Source organism: Mastomys coucha, unplaced genomic scaffold, assembly GCF_008632895.1.
Source record: "Mastomys coucha isolate ucsf_1 unplaced genomic scaffold, UCSF_Mcou_1 pScaffold4, whole genome shotgun sequence".
Taxonomy (NCBI): Eukaryota; Metazoa; Chordata; class Mammalia; order Rodentia; family Muridae; genus Mastomys; species Mastomys coucha.
Window position 1 is genome coordinate 23,464,829 of NW_022196910.1, and position 19,060 is coordinate 23,483,888.

A 19,060-nucleotide genomic window follows, 5' to 3' on the forward strand; every position below is an offset into this window, starting at 1 on the left:
TGACCTCCGTTTCTTCCTTGGGCAGTTGTGGGGCTGAATCTAGAGCTTTGCCCGTGCTAGCCCAATGCTCCTTTTTCGAGCTCCCCCCAGTACTTTCTCAGCACCTTAAGAACAGCACCAGGATCAGCACTGGGAAGATACCAGAGGCTCAGTTCAATGCAGGGCAAGGAAGTATTTGCTAACAGTTAGGAACCCAGTGTTAGATGGGTGACGTGTCAAACGCCAGCCAGCAATGTTTGTGTACAGTTGGAGCGCCCCTCAGAGTTGATTCTTGAGAGCTCTAGGAGATAGGGTCTCTTGTGAGTTTAAGATTCTTGGTGTATGAAACTAACGTGTCTGTGCTAGGATACTCTTGAAGTGAGAAAGGCCAGATATAGCCTGACTGTCTTTCTCCCTACTGGTCAGAGCTAGAGGACTATATAATTAATTTATGGTACAAACTGAGATTTTATTTTTGTTTTTATGAGTAAAATGGGGTTTTATTAACAATTCTGGGAGCTGGCAAGATGGCTCAACGGGTAAGAGTACCGACTGCTCTTCCGAAGGTCTTGAGTTCAAATCCTAGCAACCGCATGGTGACTCACAACCACCCATAATAAGATCTGATGCCCTCTTCTGGTGCATCTGAAGACAGCTACAATGTACTTATGTATAATAATAAATAAATCTTTGGGCCAGAGTGTGCAGGGACTGAGCGAGCAGGGTTGACCGGAGCAAGCTGGGCCAACCAACGTGAGTGGGGCTGACCAGCGGGGCAGACCGGAGTGAGCAGAGGTCCTAAATTCAATACCCAACAACCACATGAAGGCTCACAACCATCTATATAGCTAAAGTGTACTCATATTCATAAAATAAATAAATAAATCTTAAAAAAAAATTTGTGGGATAAAAGGAGAACACCAGCAACCAGGAGCTGTAACTATGCCAGCTGTAGAAGAATGAGAGAGAGAGAGAGAGAGAGAGAGAGAGAGAGAGAGAGAGAGAGAGAAAGAGAAAAAGAGAGAGAGAGAGAGAGAGATGGAATGAAGAATGACCAGAAATAGCAGAAGCCCATGATAGACCATTCAACTTCTTGAGGCTAGACCTTCAAAGAGGTTCTGATTGTGACAGTTGTTGAAATCTGATGTGCAGAGAGAATGCTTGACTCCTAAAGACAAGTATCTGGCACAGCCTGTGTGCCTGGGTCTTCTCTAAATGATTCACGTTTAAGAGTCATGAGCTCAACCCAGCCTAGGCTAGAAACAGACCTGTGGTTGGACACACTGAGCAGTTTTCTCAACTTTTTAAAAGCGCCGTTTTCGTTTGCTCAGTGACCTTGGGAAAGTCACACCCTCTCTGTGGCTTGATTTTTACCTCCGATGGAGATAAAATTAGAAGTGAATAGTTATGTGGGAGGGGAAAGACGATTCAAGATCTTCCAAAGACTCCTCACAGATGCGAGCGCTATTATGTTTATGGCTGTTATTAGCAGAGCTTGTCTCTTGTCCTACCCGCCTCTCATTAGGCCATAGGGCACGGCATAAACAGGTTTGGCCCATGACTGGTATTTGATGATGCTGGCATGAGAACTGAAGGGCGGAGATTTCCCCTGGGCTTGCAGTTCACTATTAACCTGCTGTTGCCTGAGTCTCAATGCTGTTTAGTGCGGAAGCTGGGAAAAAGGGGTGTCACGGGTACCGGTTCTATTCAGTAAGGACTGACTGAGCCTCTGTGTGTCAAGTTCTATTTCCCCACCGTAGAGCAAGATATAATATAATAAGCATTGGGCCCCTTTGTGTCTATTAGCTCAAGGGCTCTGTAAGGGTTTGGAGAGCTCATCTCTCACAATTTTACATCTCTAGTGTGTATTCAACTGACAGAAGTAAATGTCAAACTGCTGTCATATCCATTTCCAGAGGGAACAAGACCAACATCCTTAGATTGGCCCAGGGTTTGGTCAGGCTCACCTCTGTGTCTCATGTTGCACCACGTCACTCTTAGTTAGAACCACGGAGTCCTAGCTGTTTGGACTTTCCTGCAGCGGCACACACATCTTGTTTTATCCATTTCTGTGGGCAGTGGGCTGGCAGAGGCTTTCTGTGAAGGGCCTGACCACACTTGTTTTTAGTTTTCTATAGCACATATCTCTCTGTTGCAGCTTCTCAGTACTTTTGTTATCACAGGGAAAGTGCCATAAACAAAATATAAATGACTGCATAGAGATGTGTCCAAATAAAACTTTACTTACAAAGACAGGCAAGGGCCCAGATTTTGATGGTTAGTCTGTACTCGACTAGTCTAGACGTTTACTTCTGCTTTGGGCTTCTACAAATCTGCATTAAACACCCCTTCCTCCCCACTCATCTGATCACTACTGGTTCAGTTATTATCAAAAGTTCCAACCCTGTTGTTGGGAGAAGAGTTTTGTATTATTTATTCAGATATTGAGAATATCTCTGTGCCCTGAGAACTAGCTACTGTCTGGTGTTGTGAATCTTGTAAAGAATCCTCCCCAATTATCTCTGATTGGTTAATAAAATCTGAACAGCCAATGACTGGGAAGAGGAGATAGGAAGGAAGGACTCCTATCCTAGCCAGGGGTCCCAGGGAGAAGGCGTTCTCCACGGGGTAGGTGAAGGTCCAGGAGAAGAAGGGCCACCAGGTGGAGAAAGAAAATGCTCACCATGAGGGTCAGCATGAGAACAAGTCACCAAGGGAGTTCTCCACAAGGACAGACAGCTACAGCAGAGCCAGCCAAGCAGAGACTAAATGCCAAGTTACTCGGGGCGTATGACTAGGAAGTAGATAGATAGTGCAGAGGGTTAGGCATACGCTCAGTTATTGTGCCTAAAGCTTGTTGAATTAATCAGTAGGTCTCCAACTCAACTATTTGGGAGGTAGCTGGGGTAGAAAACACTGGGTCTTTTAAATAAATTACGTCCTATACTCTTCCAGGTAGGAGACTAACTGGAAATAACAGTTATGTAAAAGAAAAAAAATGTACCTTGCTCTATACATGAAAAACAGGACCTGGTAAATGGAAGCTCTTGGTCACTTACTGACTAGACCATCCAAGGAAGGAACATATATGATGTTTTGGAAAGTTGTTTTTTTTTTTAAGGTTATTTCAATAGACTGTTCCTGGTATATAACACACACAGTAATTCCTATTTGTTTCCAGTTCTCCCATTAACCTTATATTGTACATGACACCCCCACAGATTTTAGAAAGTTCAGTTTATGCTTTCTTCCTTAACCCAGTGGTAAGCTTCATTCACTCATGTATTGATAGATCTGTTCTGCTAACAATAGTGTATGTCTACTGCAGGGCATGCAACACTTAGAAAGTCTGTCCCCTGCAATACAAGGAAAGATAAAGCTGAACAAAGATCTTCATTGCCACAGGCATATTTGCCTCCTTGCTGTCAGGGTCACATGGTGAAGAGTTCTCTTTCCAGACCCATGCCAGAGCCCCTGTTCTGCTGGGATGAGGTCAGCACCTCTCTCCAGCCTTCAGTGGCCTCCTCTGGAATAGTTTGGAGACTCCCACATGTCATTTGCTTTTACCTTTTTTCTATATGCCAGGGTCACCTGATTTCTGGTGTCTTCTTGAGGTGGGACCAAAAATAGTTATGCTCATTTCCCAACTTCTACCTGGGCAGGTCATGTGACTTTGTGAGCCACCAACATCATGTAGAGTTCTTCTTCTTCTTCTTCTTCTTCTTCTTCTTCTTCTTCTTCTTCTTCTTCTTCTTCTTCCTCTTCTTCTTCTTCTTCTGAAGTTTTATGTTGAGAAGGTAAATGTTTGTGGTCTTCTGTTTTTTGTTCTTTTTGTCCCCCCACCCCCAATTCTTCCTTGAGAGAACTGTGCTCTCACAGGACAGGGATATTGAAACAGCTTCCTTGTAGAGTCTAAACTTTTTTCTTTTAAGTATTTATTTCAGTTTATTTCTTTCTACCTCTCTGTCTCTGTACCTCTGTCTCTGTATGTCTGTCTCTGTCAGTCTCTCTGTCTCCCTATCTCTGTCTCTCCATCTCTCTGTGTCTCTCTGTTTCTGTCTTTCTGTGTCTCTGTGTCTCTATATCTGTCCCCGTACCCCTTTCCCCATCTGTCTATCTTTCCCTGTTACTGTTCTATTTGCCTTTTCCTGTCATTCTCTCTCCCTCTCTCTTTCTCTCTGTGTGCATGTGTATTTACACAAGAACCAGAAGAGAATATTAGATCCCCTTGAACTCAAGGACCTGAAGAGAGTATTAGATCCCCTGGAGCTAGAGGTACAAGCAGCTCTGAGTCACCCACTGTGGATGCTGGTCCTGTGAAAGAATAGCAAACACTTGTTAAGGGATGAACCACCTCTCATTCAAATCTTTTTTCTTAAAAAGCCAGTCTCTGGTCCTTTGACAATAACTTTGAGGTTAAATGTAAATAGGAAGTTCCCAATAACTCATATCATTATATTATTATATAATATAGACATTACTTCTTGGATTCATGGAACCAAAGAATATTATAAGTGGCTTAAACCAGTGGTTTTCAATCTTGGGGTTGCAACCATGGGGTCACTTAAGACCACTGGAAAACATAGGTATTTATATTGCAATTCATAACAGTAGCAAAAGTCCAGTTATAAAGTAGCAGTAACAGAAGCCCAGGAAACCCGGCCTATGGAGCAGCAGCTTGGTGAGGGGGGAGTCTAGGGCTCCGAGTTCACAATCTTTGCATGGATGTGGAAGGCCGCTGGTTGGCCTGGGAACATAGCTCTCCATTGCCACCATATCAACACAATATCAACCAGCTGCCAGAGAACATTCTACTGGAACTGTTCACCTATGTCCCGGCCCAACAGCAGCTGCACAACTGCCGCCTTGTCTGCAGCCTCTGGCGAGACCTCATCAATGTGGTGACCCTATGGATGTGCAAAAGCCTTTGAGAGGGCTTCTTCACCAAAGACCAGAATGAGCCCGTGGAAGACCGGAAGATCTTCTATATCCTGTGCAGCCTGCAGAGGAACCTCCTTTGGAACCCATGTGCTGAAGAGAACCTGAGATCAAGGCGGATAGACTCCAACAAGGGGGATGAGTGGAAGATGTGGTGGGCCTCAAACTCGGAGGGCTGCTGGACACCTTTCAGCCTGACATTGTGGTTAAGGACTGATTTGCCCCTAGAGCAGTCTGTGGCTGCATCTATCACTTCCGGGTACAGCTGGCCTCTGCGGCTGCACCTATCACTTCCGGGTACTGCTGGCCTCTGCCGACTACGTTGCCTTGGCCTCTTTTGAGCCTCCACTTGTGACCATCGAACAGCGGAATGTTGCCAAATGGCAAGAGATCTCCCACACCTTCTCTGATTACCCTCCAAGCGTCTGTCACATCCTTTTTCAACATGGGGGCCAGGACACTCAGTTCTGGAAAGGCTGGTATGGTCCCCGTGCCACCAACAGCAGCATCATTATCAGCCACAGGACAGCCAAGAACCCTGCCCCTGCCAGAACTCTACCGGAAGACACTGTAGCAATGGGAGGAAGACATCCAGCTTTGGTTCCAAAATCCATGAGGGTATCTTATGGCAAGAGCTAAGACCTTAGTGGGCAGTCAGGTCCCCAGTCCTATGAGCACCTGCCCTATACAACCTTGGCCAAGCCCATCAACTCAGTGGTCTCACGCACAGCTCTGACATTTTTGTTGTAATAAATGTTTTCGGTAATTAAAAAAACAATGAAGTAGCAGTAAAAATAATTTTATAGCTGGGGTCATTACAACACAAGGATCTGTATTAAAAGCATCTGGAAAGCTGAGAGCCACTGTCTTGAGGCTTAGAACACTTCTAAGGCAAGTAGAAGTAACTGATTTTCAAGACCGGAGTAAAATGACCTCGCTCACTTTCAGCCTGGTAAACTGTAGCTTTTCAGTTGTAGCCGGGAAGGTAATGTGTTTATATCAGCAGCAGAGGGAAGAAAATGGATACATTTGGCTACAAAACAAACAGCAAACCTGCACAGAGCTTCTCACCTTACCTGAGCAAGTAGCAAAGACTGCAGGCTGGGGGCTGACCACAGTGTGTTGAGTAAATAACAGGGATCCAAGAATGTTCTAGATCTGCGTGTCTCCTCCACCCCCCAAGGTCTGGAAGTGATTCTGCTGCCAGCAGAGGGAGAGAGTCCAGGACTCTCTGACTATCCCTGAGGTCACTTACTCACATGCCATGGCTAACAGGGAACTAAAAATTCCCCCTTGTCCACGTCCTCCTCGCAAAGGTGTCAGTCCCTTGCTTGAGCACAAGCTGCAAGAATGGCCACTGAGGGGATCAACCAGAGAGGACTACGTGCTTATGGAGGAATGGGGGAGGGTCCCAAGATGACTTTTGCTTGTAAAAGAAGGATAAGAGGTGCTAAGGGCAGGGACCACAGATGGTATAAAATTGAGAAGATAGAGGGGTCAGCGTGTCGTAACCATCAGCCAACCTACTGCAACAAGCTCTCATGTATTTTGGTGGTCAGAGATTTCTGGCATGTTCTTAGTGAGATCTTGCCATAGTACATTTTGTATTCATGTGTGTGTGTGTGGTGAGTGCTGTGTGCTATGTTGCTTGTGTGTGTTTTGTGTGTTTTATGTGTGGTGTGTGTGTATGTGCCTGTGTGCTTAGGTAGGCAAGGCATTGACAAATGAGCTTCATAAATTGCTGTTTGTGTGCCTGGACTATTAAATTCAGAGGTAGAAGAGGAGGAGAAAAAAGAAGAGGAGATGGAGGAGGAGGAGGAAGAGGGGGAGGAAAAAAGAAGAAGAAGGAAGAGGAGGAGGAGGAGGAGAAGGAGGAGGAGGATGAGAGGAAGAAGAAGAAGAAGAAGGAGAAGGAGAAGGAGAAGGAGAAGGAGAAGGAGAAGGAGAAGGAGAAGGAGAAGGAGAAGGAGAAGGAGAAGAAGAAGAGAGAAAGCCGGCAAACACCTCCAGTTTATATCACCTGTATAGTTTATGATGTATATGTGTGTGTGTGTGTGAGCTCTCGTGTTCACGTGTGCTTGCGAGCTTAGCTAGACAAGACATTGACAAAGAAGCTTCATGAATAAATGTGCTGTTTGTGTGCCTGAACTATTAAAGTTTAAAATAAAATACTGTCTTATCTTCAGTCCTGGTTTTTGGAAAGAACACTTTACTTTAACCGTTTGTATCAAAGGTCAAGTTTTGTCATCAGTGTATAACTAACCCTTATCCATCTGTCCTTTGACTCAGCAATTTCACTTTAAGGAATTGATCACCTAATCCTAGTCATACAAAAGAATATACATGCATACATACATACATACATATATGAAATAAAAAATATAATATATATGAAATAAAAAAATATAAAATGAAAGCAACCGTTGTCTGTCAGAAGGGGCTAAGTAGGTGATGAGATACATCTTAGGGTACCCAGTGAAGATCTGAGACACAGTGAGGATGTGCCACAGTGCTTCACAGTATATTAAGTAAGCATCACAAAGGAATCCAAGAATACCTGAAAGGGATGGATTGCACTATATCCACAGACCACTTCTAGGAAGTGATCCCAAAAATATAACACTGGATGTCTCTGTGCACAACACAGGCTTCCAGATGCCTCCAGAGGTTGCTTCTCATTTCCTACTGTTTTGCACTGCTTGAGAACCCTGATTGGCCAGGTGTGTACATCGTTTTTCAAAAAGAATTTTAATGAAAATGACACTCTTCTCAATTAATTGGGAGGGTTCCCTCCCTGTGGCACCAATGTTCTATGGAATAGACGACAATGCCCTGAATTTTCCCAGACAGTCTGGACATTTGGATAGCTGCATTGGAAACTGAGCCCCTCCCCCAGCAAGCCACACCACGCCTTTTCATATTGAGTGGTGGCCCTGCCTCCAAATCATTAACTATTGGCCTCTCACTTCCTATCTATTTCAGTTCCTCGGCTCTCAAGTGTCACCAGTGCCTTCTCTTTGCCCACGGATGATGAAGAATGTTTGGAGGGATAAACACTCACTGATTGGTTTACAGTAATAATACTCCGCTCCCTCTCTGTGGCCTTTAGAGAGCAGTCATGTGACAATGACCTAGCAATGTTTGTTTGATATCAAGCAGTGTCAAGGAGAGGCCAAAACAATTTTCTTTTGTCAGCTTTGCCACTCATTCAGCACTGGGTGTCTGGAAAGTGGGATATGGAAGATGTCCACATTTAACAGTTTGTTATCCTGGGCTTTCTTCCTGTAACGCTCAGTTCATTGTAACTGAATCCTCCATTTGCCTAAGTCTTCTGTCTTCTCTCTGTTCAGACTGGAAACTCCTTAGGCCAGAGGTAGTAGCACGGGTCTTTAATCCCAGCACTCTGGAGACAGACAGAGTCATCTGTCTGACTCCAGACCAGTGTGAGACCAGTGTCATCCAACTATGCACGTGTCCATCCATCCGTCCATCCATTCATCCATCCACTTATGGAACAAATACTTAATACTTGTGCATGTGTGTGCTTCACTATGCTCTAGGGATGCAAACCTGAATAAGAAACATTCCTTGCTTTCAAGATATTCATGGCCTTCCTTGCTGTGTGTTGATCTTTAAAATACTATGTGTCTTCCTAAGTGCTGAACACAGAGGGGATCCATGAAGGTGCTGAGGAAGGGCAGGCAGCTGGAGAAGGTGCTCAGGCTGTGACCCCGGAGGTTGCAATGATGTTGTGGCTGTGTTTTTGCTGAAAGGTGTTTAGAAGAAACATCAGTTTCTCAAGACCTTAGTGGTAGCTTTCGGGAAGGCAGTTTCTTTCTTTCTTAGAACAGACATTTCCAGACCTGGAACCTCTCCTAAGGGTGACCCTGAAGACAATACTTGTTCTGGTCTAACAATGGTCTGGGCTACCTTCTCTTAGATGGCTCAGCGGGTAATGATCACATGGTGGCTCACAACCATCTGTATAGCTACAGTGCACTCATATACGTAAAATAAATAAATAAATCTTAAGAAACAGGCTCATTTTTTACATGGACGAATGACCATTCATCAAAAAGGGACATAGGACGAGGGCAAGAGGCTGGGAGAGATAATAGTTTCCAAGTATCACTGAGGGCCTGGCACTTGGCACACTTCCCTCATACAGTGAGCAGTTTCCCAAAGGTATTGGAGGTTAGTAGGTGACCCACACCTCTGTCCCTGTGTGTTTTTATAATTTTAAATTAAATGATTTCTAAAACATTGTGTTCTAACCTGGTTCCCTAAAGAAGCCTGACCTACTCATTTCCCTCCTGGAGGCAAAAATAAAATAAAATAAAATAAAATAAAATAAAAAATTAAACACACACAAAAACAAACAATCACAGAAAAATAGAGTAATAGGATTTTTAGGGACCCAGAGTTTCCTGGAAAGCTATGGTAGATCTGTATGTACAGATGGTATGCATGAGAGCATGCAAGACGATTTTCAATTACCATGCAAATGTTTTAAATTTTCATTTGTAAATTAGAAGCGTCTAAGCCTAACCTTTGAGCACAGAGATATTGTATACTCACTCCAAGGATCCCCAGTGAGATGACTTAAAGACAGCCTAAAGGAATGTGTCGTAAAGCAGCCATCTACAAAGACATGAACAGGAACATGGCATGGAGTCTAAGTGTAATTTGAATGGTCTGAGACTGAGGGACTGAGAAATGAAGTTTAGTCTCCAGGACACAGAGACGTTAAATGAGTAACCCATGGTCCGAAGAGATCAGAGACCAGAACATAATCACCCGACTTTGCCCCAACATCCTTGTTCAAATTCCCACTCTGTGGACAAGGAGACAGCAGCTTGGCCAAAGAGCTGTCTGTTTTGAGTAGAGACTCCAGTGAGAATCTGGCTGCAAAGTAGAAAAGCACAGACTTGGTTCAGTGTAAAGCCAAAGTCAGTACTTATAGAGTGCTTACTATGCACCTTAGGGAGATCTCACACATATTAATGCACGTTAACCCCTAAAACACCGTTAGATGCAATTAGACATGTCCATTGCTTTTTTCTTTTCACAGGAAACAAATAAAGGAATGAAGATGGTTGTGGTTTGTATATGCTTGGCCCAAGGAGTGGCATGATCAGAAGGTATGGCCCTGTTGGAGTGGGAATGGCCTTGCTGGAATGGGTGTGGCCCTGTTGGAATAGGCATGTCACTGTGGGTGTGGGCTTTAAGACCCTCTTCCTAGCTGCCTAGAAGCCAGTATTCTGTTAGTAGCCTTCAGATGAAGATGTAGAACTCTCAGCTCTGCCTGCACCATGCCTGCCTGGACGCTGTCATGCTCCTGCCTGGATGATAATGGACTGAACCTCTGAACCTGTAAGCCAGCCCCAATTAAATGTTGTCCTTCATAAGAGTTACTTTGGTCATGGTGTCTGTTCACAAGAGTAAAACCCTAAGACAAAGATCAAGTGCTTTTTTAATCTTTAACTTGCCGAGCTGAGATTTGAACCTACCTAGTCCAGCTCTAGAGTGTGACCCCTTACCCACTACATACTCAGATCACCAATACATGAGGAGATTATAGAGTTCTCTGATGGGAATGGAGCGATTCTGCTCAGTGTGGGACCTCCTCTCCATTCCCCACCTCAAACTCACCTGGTTCATTCTGTAGAAGACATAATTTCTTCTGACTATCCACTTTTCCTTTTTTAGCAAGTTTCCACTCCATAGTCCAGGCTGTCCTGGAACTTGTGATTCTCCTGCCTCAAATCCTCTAAGTGCTGGGATTGCAGAACCCCTCCCCCCCCCAAGAAAGATGTACGGTTACCATTGTTTCCTAGGAATAATCCATTCATATGCAATGATGAAAAGAAAAACACCCACCTGAGATGGACAGCACCACAGTTGGTGACTGAGGTGGCATGGTGTGAGTCATGTGGGTTCATGGCAAACCTGATGGACACGGGTAGAGGCCCAGGGCACTACAGGGAGTCACTGGGTGCCAAGGAAGCCCTGCCTGCCTGCTGCCTGGTGTTTGGCACAACACCTGGTGAGGAGCAGGTGTTCAGAGCCGAGAACGGTTGGAAGCCTGGATGAAAACAGCTCGGCCTGGGAGTGGGCAGCAGTGTAGCGATTGGAGGTGAGAGGGCAGCAGACATGAGTTTGACCTACTTTATTATCTTGCTCCAGGTAAGCTAGGAGGAAAGCAGAGTGCCAAGTTTCCAGTCCACAGGGAAGAGCACAATGCCCACACCACACAACAGCGTGCGGTCATAGCTAGGGTTCTTGGCTTAGAGGGAACCCTTTCACCTTTGTCCTCCATGGGAGCAGACTTCTGGCTTCTGCCTCCTTAATGAAGGGACCTTGGTCTCCCTCCATGTAGGGTGTTTGGTGGGTTGGGGAAGGGGAAGCCATCTGGATCCCGTCACTAGCCTCCTCTGTATTGGTGCTCCAAGAGGATCAGTCTATGGGTGCTTTTCTTTATCTCCCCAGCAGGTGCTGACAGCTGATCCATTCCACACACCTTTGGGGCAAAGAACTGCTGGAAGCCGGGGGTGGGGGGGGTGGGGGGGGCAAGTACAAAGCCCCAACATTCTTTCCAAGGCGACCAGAAGCACCCTGGAGGGCTGGCTCCTAGTTACATAAGCCACAGGTTAGCAGGTCCCCCACTGATGTACTCAGCCTGAGCCTCTCCGACTTACGCAACTATTACGCAGGAGCACTTGTTCAGTGTGGCAACAGACACTACGTTGCTATCAAATATGTGGTGTATCTGCCCATACTCACTTAGACAACACTAAAGCTCTTCACCACCAGGTGGTTAAGGCTGTCTGATGGGGCTGGCAGGAGGGAAAGGCATGACTTACTGTAGCTCTTGGCCCAGGCCACCGAACACTCAGTACCTTGTACCCCGTTAGCCTTGGGCAGTAAACCCTCTGATAAAATGTTCTTTTTTGGTGTTTGTTTTTCCTGGCAGTCTCATTTTGGGATATAAATGGCTCATTATTTCCATCCCATAGATCCATTCTTGCTTTCTGAAAAAAAAAAAATGGAAAGACTGGTAAGAAATCATCATTGGGGCGACGACCCCTCCTCTTCTCAAATGTTCTGACCTTGAACAGGGGCCGAGTTTCCACACTGCTCTGGCCATCTACAGCTGAGCCAATGTGGGAGAGGTTGACTTAGGGAAGGCAGCCGTGAACAGGGGATATAAATATATTACACTAAAGTGCTTGGTGCTATTAAGTGCCAGGAAGTGGCAAACAGACCTTACCCCACTGGAGCCCCTGAAACCTTTTCAGAGGACACTGGGCGAGCATCAGCGGTTAGGAAGTTGGAACAGGGTCCCTCCCCGGCTAGGTCATTTTCCCTGCAGGGCATCTTGGAGGCAAATTTTATTAAGGATCAAGTAGCTGGCCCAAAGCAGTATAAATAGCTAGAGAGCATATGACAACCCCAGCAATGAATGTGCCTGGGGCTCAGGCAAAGGCGCCTGCTGTGTTTACTGCTGCTGTTCTACAGTTTGTGTGGAGCTGTCTTCCCAGAGGTGGCCAGGAAAGGTGTGCGCGACGGTGAACACAGACATGCTAAAGATTAGTATTCAAGACATTTTCAAAGAGATGTCTCCTTATTTTTAGAACTTGGTGGGCCACACAGTTAATTCAGGAAAGGACCCTGGAGCTGGAAGAGATTAAGTTTGGAAACAGACACTGTCCCGATTGAACTTCCCCCGAGTCATTCAGGTGCTACTAAGGGCAAAACCTTGAAACACATGTAAATACTGTGTAGGAATGAACATGTCAGAAGCAGACAAGAGGGACCTCAGACTTGAATCTTACAAGGACAATCTGGAGCGAGTTTAACGTGCCCCATTAGTTTGTTCTACTGTTGTCTCCCTTTGCTTTAGGGTAGACCCCGAGTATAAACCAAGCTTTAGTGAAATGGATCAAGACATGGATAACTGATTGATGGGAGCCAAGGGGTTACTACAGAACAGTTTCTTAAACTAGCTGCCTTTTGTCAGTCCTGTCCCCACTGTCCAGAGCTTTTGGCACCTCTGAGGATAACGGTGTATCCTGCTGGATACAATTCTGCTGGAGGAGACTCTGAAATGGTGCAGAACATTCTCGCTCATATCCAACACATTTCCAAGGGACCCCTGGCTTCCAGGACAACACATCTGCTTCATTCTGACCTAACTTCTAAATGTACTTCGAGAGATGACAGTATTGTCAGCTTCCCACCCTTCTGATAAGGATAGTAGCCACCTGAACACACCACATGCTGTCTATTACAAACCAGTCTCTATACTTTACCTCCAGAACTTAGATAGAGAAAGCTCCTGACTTTTGGGGCGAGTGATCATCAGGAGTTGATGCTTTCAGAATCCCTCCCCCCAGAGGGTGTGAGGACATGGAGCAGGCTCTGTTGCCTTCTTCCTGACTCCCTCTCATTCTGGCAAAGACTATTGGCTCCTTATTCAATATTTACTCTATTTTTTTTCTCCCTATAAAAACAATTCTAGCATGGCAAAATTCCTGGCTAAGAGATGACATTTCCCAACCTTTCTCATAGTAAGAATGTCACAGGACAGGGTGCTTATATAAATTTGAATTTTGGCAAACAAATAATTTTTAATTACAAGTGTATGTGTTTGTTATAGTATTTTTATATTTTAATGGTTTATTTATTTTTATTTTATGTGTAGGAGTGTTTTGTCTGCTTATGTGCTTACTTGATAGCCGTGGAAGCTAGAAGAGGGTGTTAGGTCCCCTAGACCTGGAGTTACAGACTGTTGTGAATTGCCCAGTGTGCCCTGGAAGCTGAACTCAGGTCCTCTGCAAGAGCAGCTGCTGCTCTTAACCACTGAGCCATCTCTCCAGCCCCCAATATCTTTGCATTTTCATTTGCCAAATATGGCAACTCTATACACAGGGCTTTCGGAATGAAGATGCATGTTCTCTTTGTCCCTTTTCTCCTTTCTCTCCTGGGAGATAGATGGGAAAGCTGGAGTTTCAGTAGCCACCAGAGCACTGGGAGATGTGGGGGAACAGAAGTAAAAGACTGAGGACTTGGATCTCCAGTGACTGGATACCTTCAGAGCTTCTTTTGTGTGAGAACAAGCCATTGGTCCACATTAGCTGTCATGCTGTCTCTGTGATTTGTACCTAACAAGTGTTAGATATCATAGATATTCATATGATATGGCCTTAACATATTTTAGAGTAGGGTCACTTTTTATGTTTGGCAGAATTGTTTTACTATGTACCATTTTCTTTGGTTTTTATTTATCGTACATAATTATCTCTAGTATTCCTGTATATACACACCATATTATATTATAAAATAATATATATATATATTCATTATTTACTACCTTTATTATATATTAAATATACACCACACACACACACACACACACACACACACACACACACACACGGGTGTGCACAAATTATTTTTCTTTTGTATCCCAAACTAGCCCTGAACCTTCTGTATATCCAAGGGTGACTTCAAACTCCTGATCCCTCTGCCTCTCCTCCTAGGCACTGCGATTACAGTTGTGAATCAGCACATCTAGTTTAGTACTATACTTTTAAGGTCTCTGGGGGAGGTAGAGATAGAGTGATTCCTTCCACTTTTGGGAAGACAGCCATCAACATAAGCCCCACACAATGCTGGCGCCTGCCTTTTACAGGCTTCCTTTGGCATTTTGAGCACTTGTTTCAGATCATAATATTTCTAAAGAAAAATGATTTTTTTGACCTTCCCAGAAGCATTCTGCCTGAAACTCAACTCACCTACACTGATGAGCCAAAACCTCAGAGTCATATTTCAAAAAGTTACTGACAAATTCCCTCCTATGCCACAGAGGTTAGCTAAGGATAGCCACGTGTTCAGACAAGCCTAACTCCTACAGCACATCAATAACTTAGGAAGTAAGTGCCAGCCATTGTGGCATATTCTTCTACTGCCTACACTCAGAAGGCAGAGGCAGGAGGATTTCAGGTTGAAGGACAGGATGGGGTATGTAGTGAGTTCAAGGTTAGCTGCAGCTATGTGGTAAGAACACAAAGCAACACTAACAAAATCAGGATATCAATGATATAAAATGCTCTTCCTTCAGCAGGTCGTGACCTTGAAGACTCGCTGCCCAACATTCTAGTAAAGTGAAGGGACCAAGATGTTCCTTTGCGTCTAAGCCCAAGGTTTCTAGTTATGAAGGGCAAGAGCAATTAGCTGGGCTGCAAACTGTACACACAGCTGGCTCCATTTTTCAGTGAAATCTTTTGAAGGTTACGTGATAGTAAATAGCCAACTGAGCTTTCTCAGATTAGCTGCATTTATTTTTCTCCGAAAGACTCTTATGCTCTCCCTCCGTGGACACGAAGCAACGGTGAAAAGAGAGCAGTATTTCCTTATAGGACTCCCTCTTCAGACACTCATGGAACAAGATCAGGCCTGGTCCAGCTGGCAGAGACTGCCCTGGGGAGATGGCTAGACTTTGTGATGTGGTGAGAGCTGAGAGTTAGAATTTAACAGCAGAGAGAGTGAGAAGCCTCTCACATCATTTTGTAAGTTTCTATATGAAATAGAAACTTCCTGTCAGCAAGGAAGGGTAAGATCAGGGGTATTGGGAGCCAGGGAGCCAAACCTCTGGGCGCAGGTGGTATTACAAATAACAGCAACGAATAACCCAGGAGAAAATGCCACACACAAGCAGAGAAGGATCAGGATCAGTCTGGAGCATCTGCCCTGGGAGTCTGGTGAGAAGTTATGACGTCATGGACTGGCAGCCTTAGGGAGATGACGGATGAGCTGTCTGTAGGCACCCAAACCGCAGACGTAAATAAAAGTTGTACAGAATTGAGTTGGACAGATAAAAACCACATCACGTGTTAATTGGTATTTTTTTTTTTATCATGTTAAAGACAGAGAAGGAACATATCTAACAGTCATTCAGGGGCAGACAAGTGATACATGCCTCAGCAGGCTAAGAGGCAGGAAGATCATGAGTTTGAGGCCAGCCTGAGCTATAAAGTGAGTTTCAGGCCAGCTTGGACTAGATGGTGTCTGTCTGTCTCTGACTACAACACAACATAACACAACACAACTCAGGACTGTTGATTGAACATCTATGAGGTGCTAGGCCTCGTGGTCAGGATTGCATCCCAGTTTTATAGTCGAGGCAGGGTAACAGCACCTTTGAACTTCTCAAGGATGAAAACTTTACAAGCTCCTTTTCTTCCCTGCCGTAAGACTGCAGCTGAAACCAGCCACCTTCTCAGGTGAACTATGATCTCTTTAATGACCACTGTTTCAATGCACCGGTAGTAACATGCTGGTAGGCAAGCTTATGAAGTGCTCTTAGTTTTAAAATAGGCTCACAGTAAGGCCTCTAATAAAAATCTGCAGACTGCCTTATTCTCAGTTTTTCTCTGTTACTAAATAATCTTTTTTTCCTTTCTTTACAACTAAGCTTAAACATTTACCAGACAAGCTCTAGAAAGTAGGACAGGAGACTTAGTGACTCCTGGGTTCGTATAGGCAGGGAGTGGAGGCAGAAGGCTGAGATCTGCTTTCCTAGAGCCCTTCAAACTGTTTGGACTTCACTTGTTGCTTAAGAGTCTCTAGACCTCTGTTTCCACATCTGAGAAATGGGGGAAATTGTGGTATTTGTTGTAAAGATAATTCTATTTAAAGATTAGGTAACTGGTTCACGGAAGGCCACAATAAGCCCTAGCAAAGGTAGCTTCTTTTGATGTATGTGTGTGTGTGCGCGTGCGCGTGTGTGTGTGTGTGTGTGTGTGTGTGTGTGTGTGTGTATGTGTGTAGCTATTAATAGATCCATCAGTTCATCTATTTATCACCATGCATAGCTCGGTGAATGCATAATAGGGAAATCCAAACATACTAGGATCTCAGTCATATATCATAGATACTTTCTCCCCAGTAACACAGCTACGTCTTGTTTGCGGTTTTTAAAGGTAAGATCCAAAGACGTCCAACTTTCATCTGGCTCCTAGCTTCCCAATTCTCTTCATCTTTTCTCAAGCTCTAGCTCCCTGTGTTGGGTCCGGAGGAGGAGAGATAAGGGAGGGACGGTATCACTTACTTGCACGTCCACATCTATAGTCCAACTGCACTAGGGTTGTTGTAACTCTGTTGAATGTTAGGGGCAGATGCCTAAAGCCTGGTGGCACCCAGTGAGTCATTGGAGGCCTCCTGCCTGATAGGCCAGTGCCCCAGAACACCTGAACCACTAACTCCTGATACCTTCCTCAGCTCCATCCAGAGCCTCCATCCTTGCAGCCTGATGATGTATTGTGGCTCATCTGTCTGGTATCTACTGACTCGCCTTTATACTTATGTGCAGTTTGCAGATGTTTTCTTGGTACTTTGAGAGGTGTTCTATGAAGTCAGTTGCCTTTAGAAACTCATAACTGAAGTAAACAATCCCCATGACACTTCTTTGCTTCTCTATAGCTGGCCCTTCTACCACTAGATGTTGTTTACATCCTTCTGCGGGTTGCCACATCAGACAGGAAGCTCTTCTTGATTGCATTTTCTGTTTTCTCAACTGTATTGTGAGTACCTTGAGCCAAGGACTAGGCCTTCTCTTGCCGAGTGACTTGAAGACAGGCTTGTACAGTTTTTACAGGTGATGGTTTTTTTTTTTGCCACTGTTTCTTAATTACCTGATTCATCCTACAAATCTGTCTGTGATTGCTCCATTGTGTACATGGAACCAGCAGTGGCTCTCAGACCATCGCCCTCTGACAGAGACAGAGATGTACTGCTGATGGCAGCTGCTCTTGCTAGAGGAGAATCCTCCATTCCATTTCCTGTTCTTTTCCCTGTCTGCCCGGTATCAGGAAGGAAAGCTTAAAGAACAGAAGCTGCTGTAATGGAAACTTAAACATGGACAGGGAACATCTTTAACATACTTGTTCATTTTAGAGGAAGCGCATGGTGGGGTCAGGGTGGAGGGCCAAGGACAACTTGGGAGAGTCATTTCTTTCTCGTGGCTCTTTATTTTCTGAGCCATCTCACTGGCTGGCTCCAGAGAAGTGTGTTTAGCAAGAGTTGACAAGAGTTTCTCACTGTAGAACTCCAGCACCGTTACAACCCCTACCTCATTTCTCTTCTCTTTTTAGCTTCCTCATCGGCTGAGGAACTCACCTGGTGTTCCTAAGACCAACACCTTCAGTTCCATTTCACAAAGCACAAAGGAGGAACAGTATTTATTTGATGAATGCCATATTGAAGGTATGGTGCAGGGCACAGTAGATACACTGAAGAAGCCTGGCTTGGGAAGCTGAGGTGGAAGATGGCAAGTTTGATCTCAGCCTGGCCCTGTTTGCCTGTCTGAGATTGGGGAAGAGGCTGAGAGAGGAGAAGGAGGAAGAGGAGAAGAAGAAGGTTCTGCTTCTGCTGGTACGGTTTTATTTTTCCACAAATGGAAGTGACAAGTCTTTTTAGGAAGAAAACATCTAGTGTTTATGTCAAGACTTTTCCATCTTGCATTTTGGCTAGAACAACTAGCTTTTATCACAGGATAAGAGCTCTGATCATTGCCTCCTCCAACCCCCTCAGGCCCACGGTACCTGGGCCTGCAGCTCACTTAGCTTACATCACTAAACCTCCTTTCTATCAAGCTCTTACAGAGACATGGTCTGCTCTAGCAACCTTGTGGTCTGCACAGCTCACCACTCTGCTTTCTGCACAGTTCACCAGAGCTGCGCCTGCTAACACCACAGGTGACTACAATCAGTAGCCACATCTGGTATGTGACTCCTAGTCTTTCCCTTGTTTACCTATTACTACCACCACTACCACCACTACCACCACCACCATCATCATCATCATCATTTTTGTTTTACATTACCCCCACACCCCTCTTCTAAATCATTACAATACACTTATTTCCTATCTTCTGCTGAAATGAGATCATTCCCTGGCACCCCAGACTTGACTCTATCATTCTACACTTGGTTGCTAGGATGTCTCTTTGGCAGTCATGTCTTCAGCTGTAACCCATATTCTGTAGTTATGGCAGCAATCTTAATCGCTCCACAATAGCAGAGACCTCATGAACTAGTCATCCCTGAAGTGGCCCAGTTTTCAATGCCGTCGCACTGGAGAG

The 19,060-nt window shown here is 44.8% G+C and overlaps 1 pseudogene; it reads left to right on the forward strand.

The window, feature by feature from the left end:
• The first annotated feature begins 4,700 nt into the window (after positions 1-4,700).
• LOC116076527 lies at positions 4,701-5,556 on the forward strand (annotated as a pseudogene).
• The last annotated feature ends 13,504 nt before the right edge of the window (positions 5,557-19,060 follow it).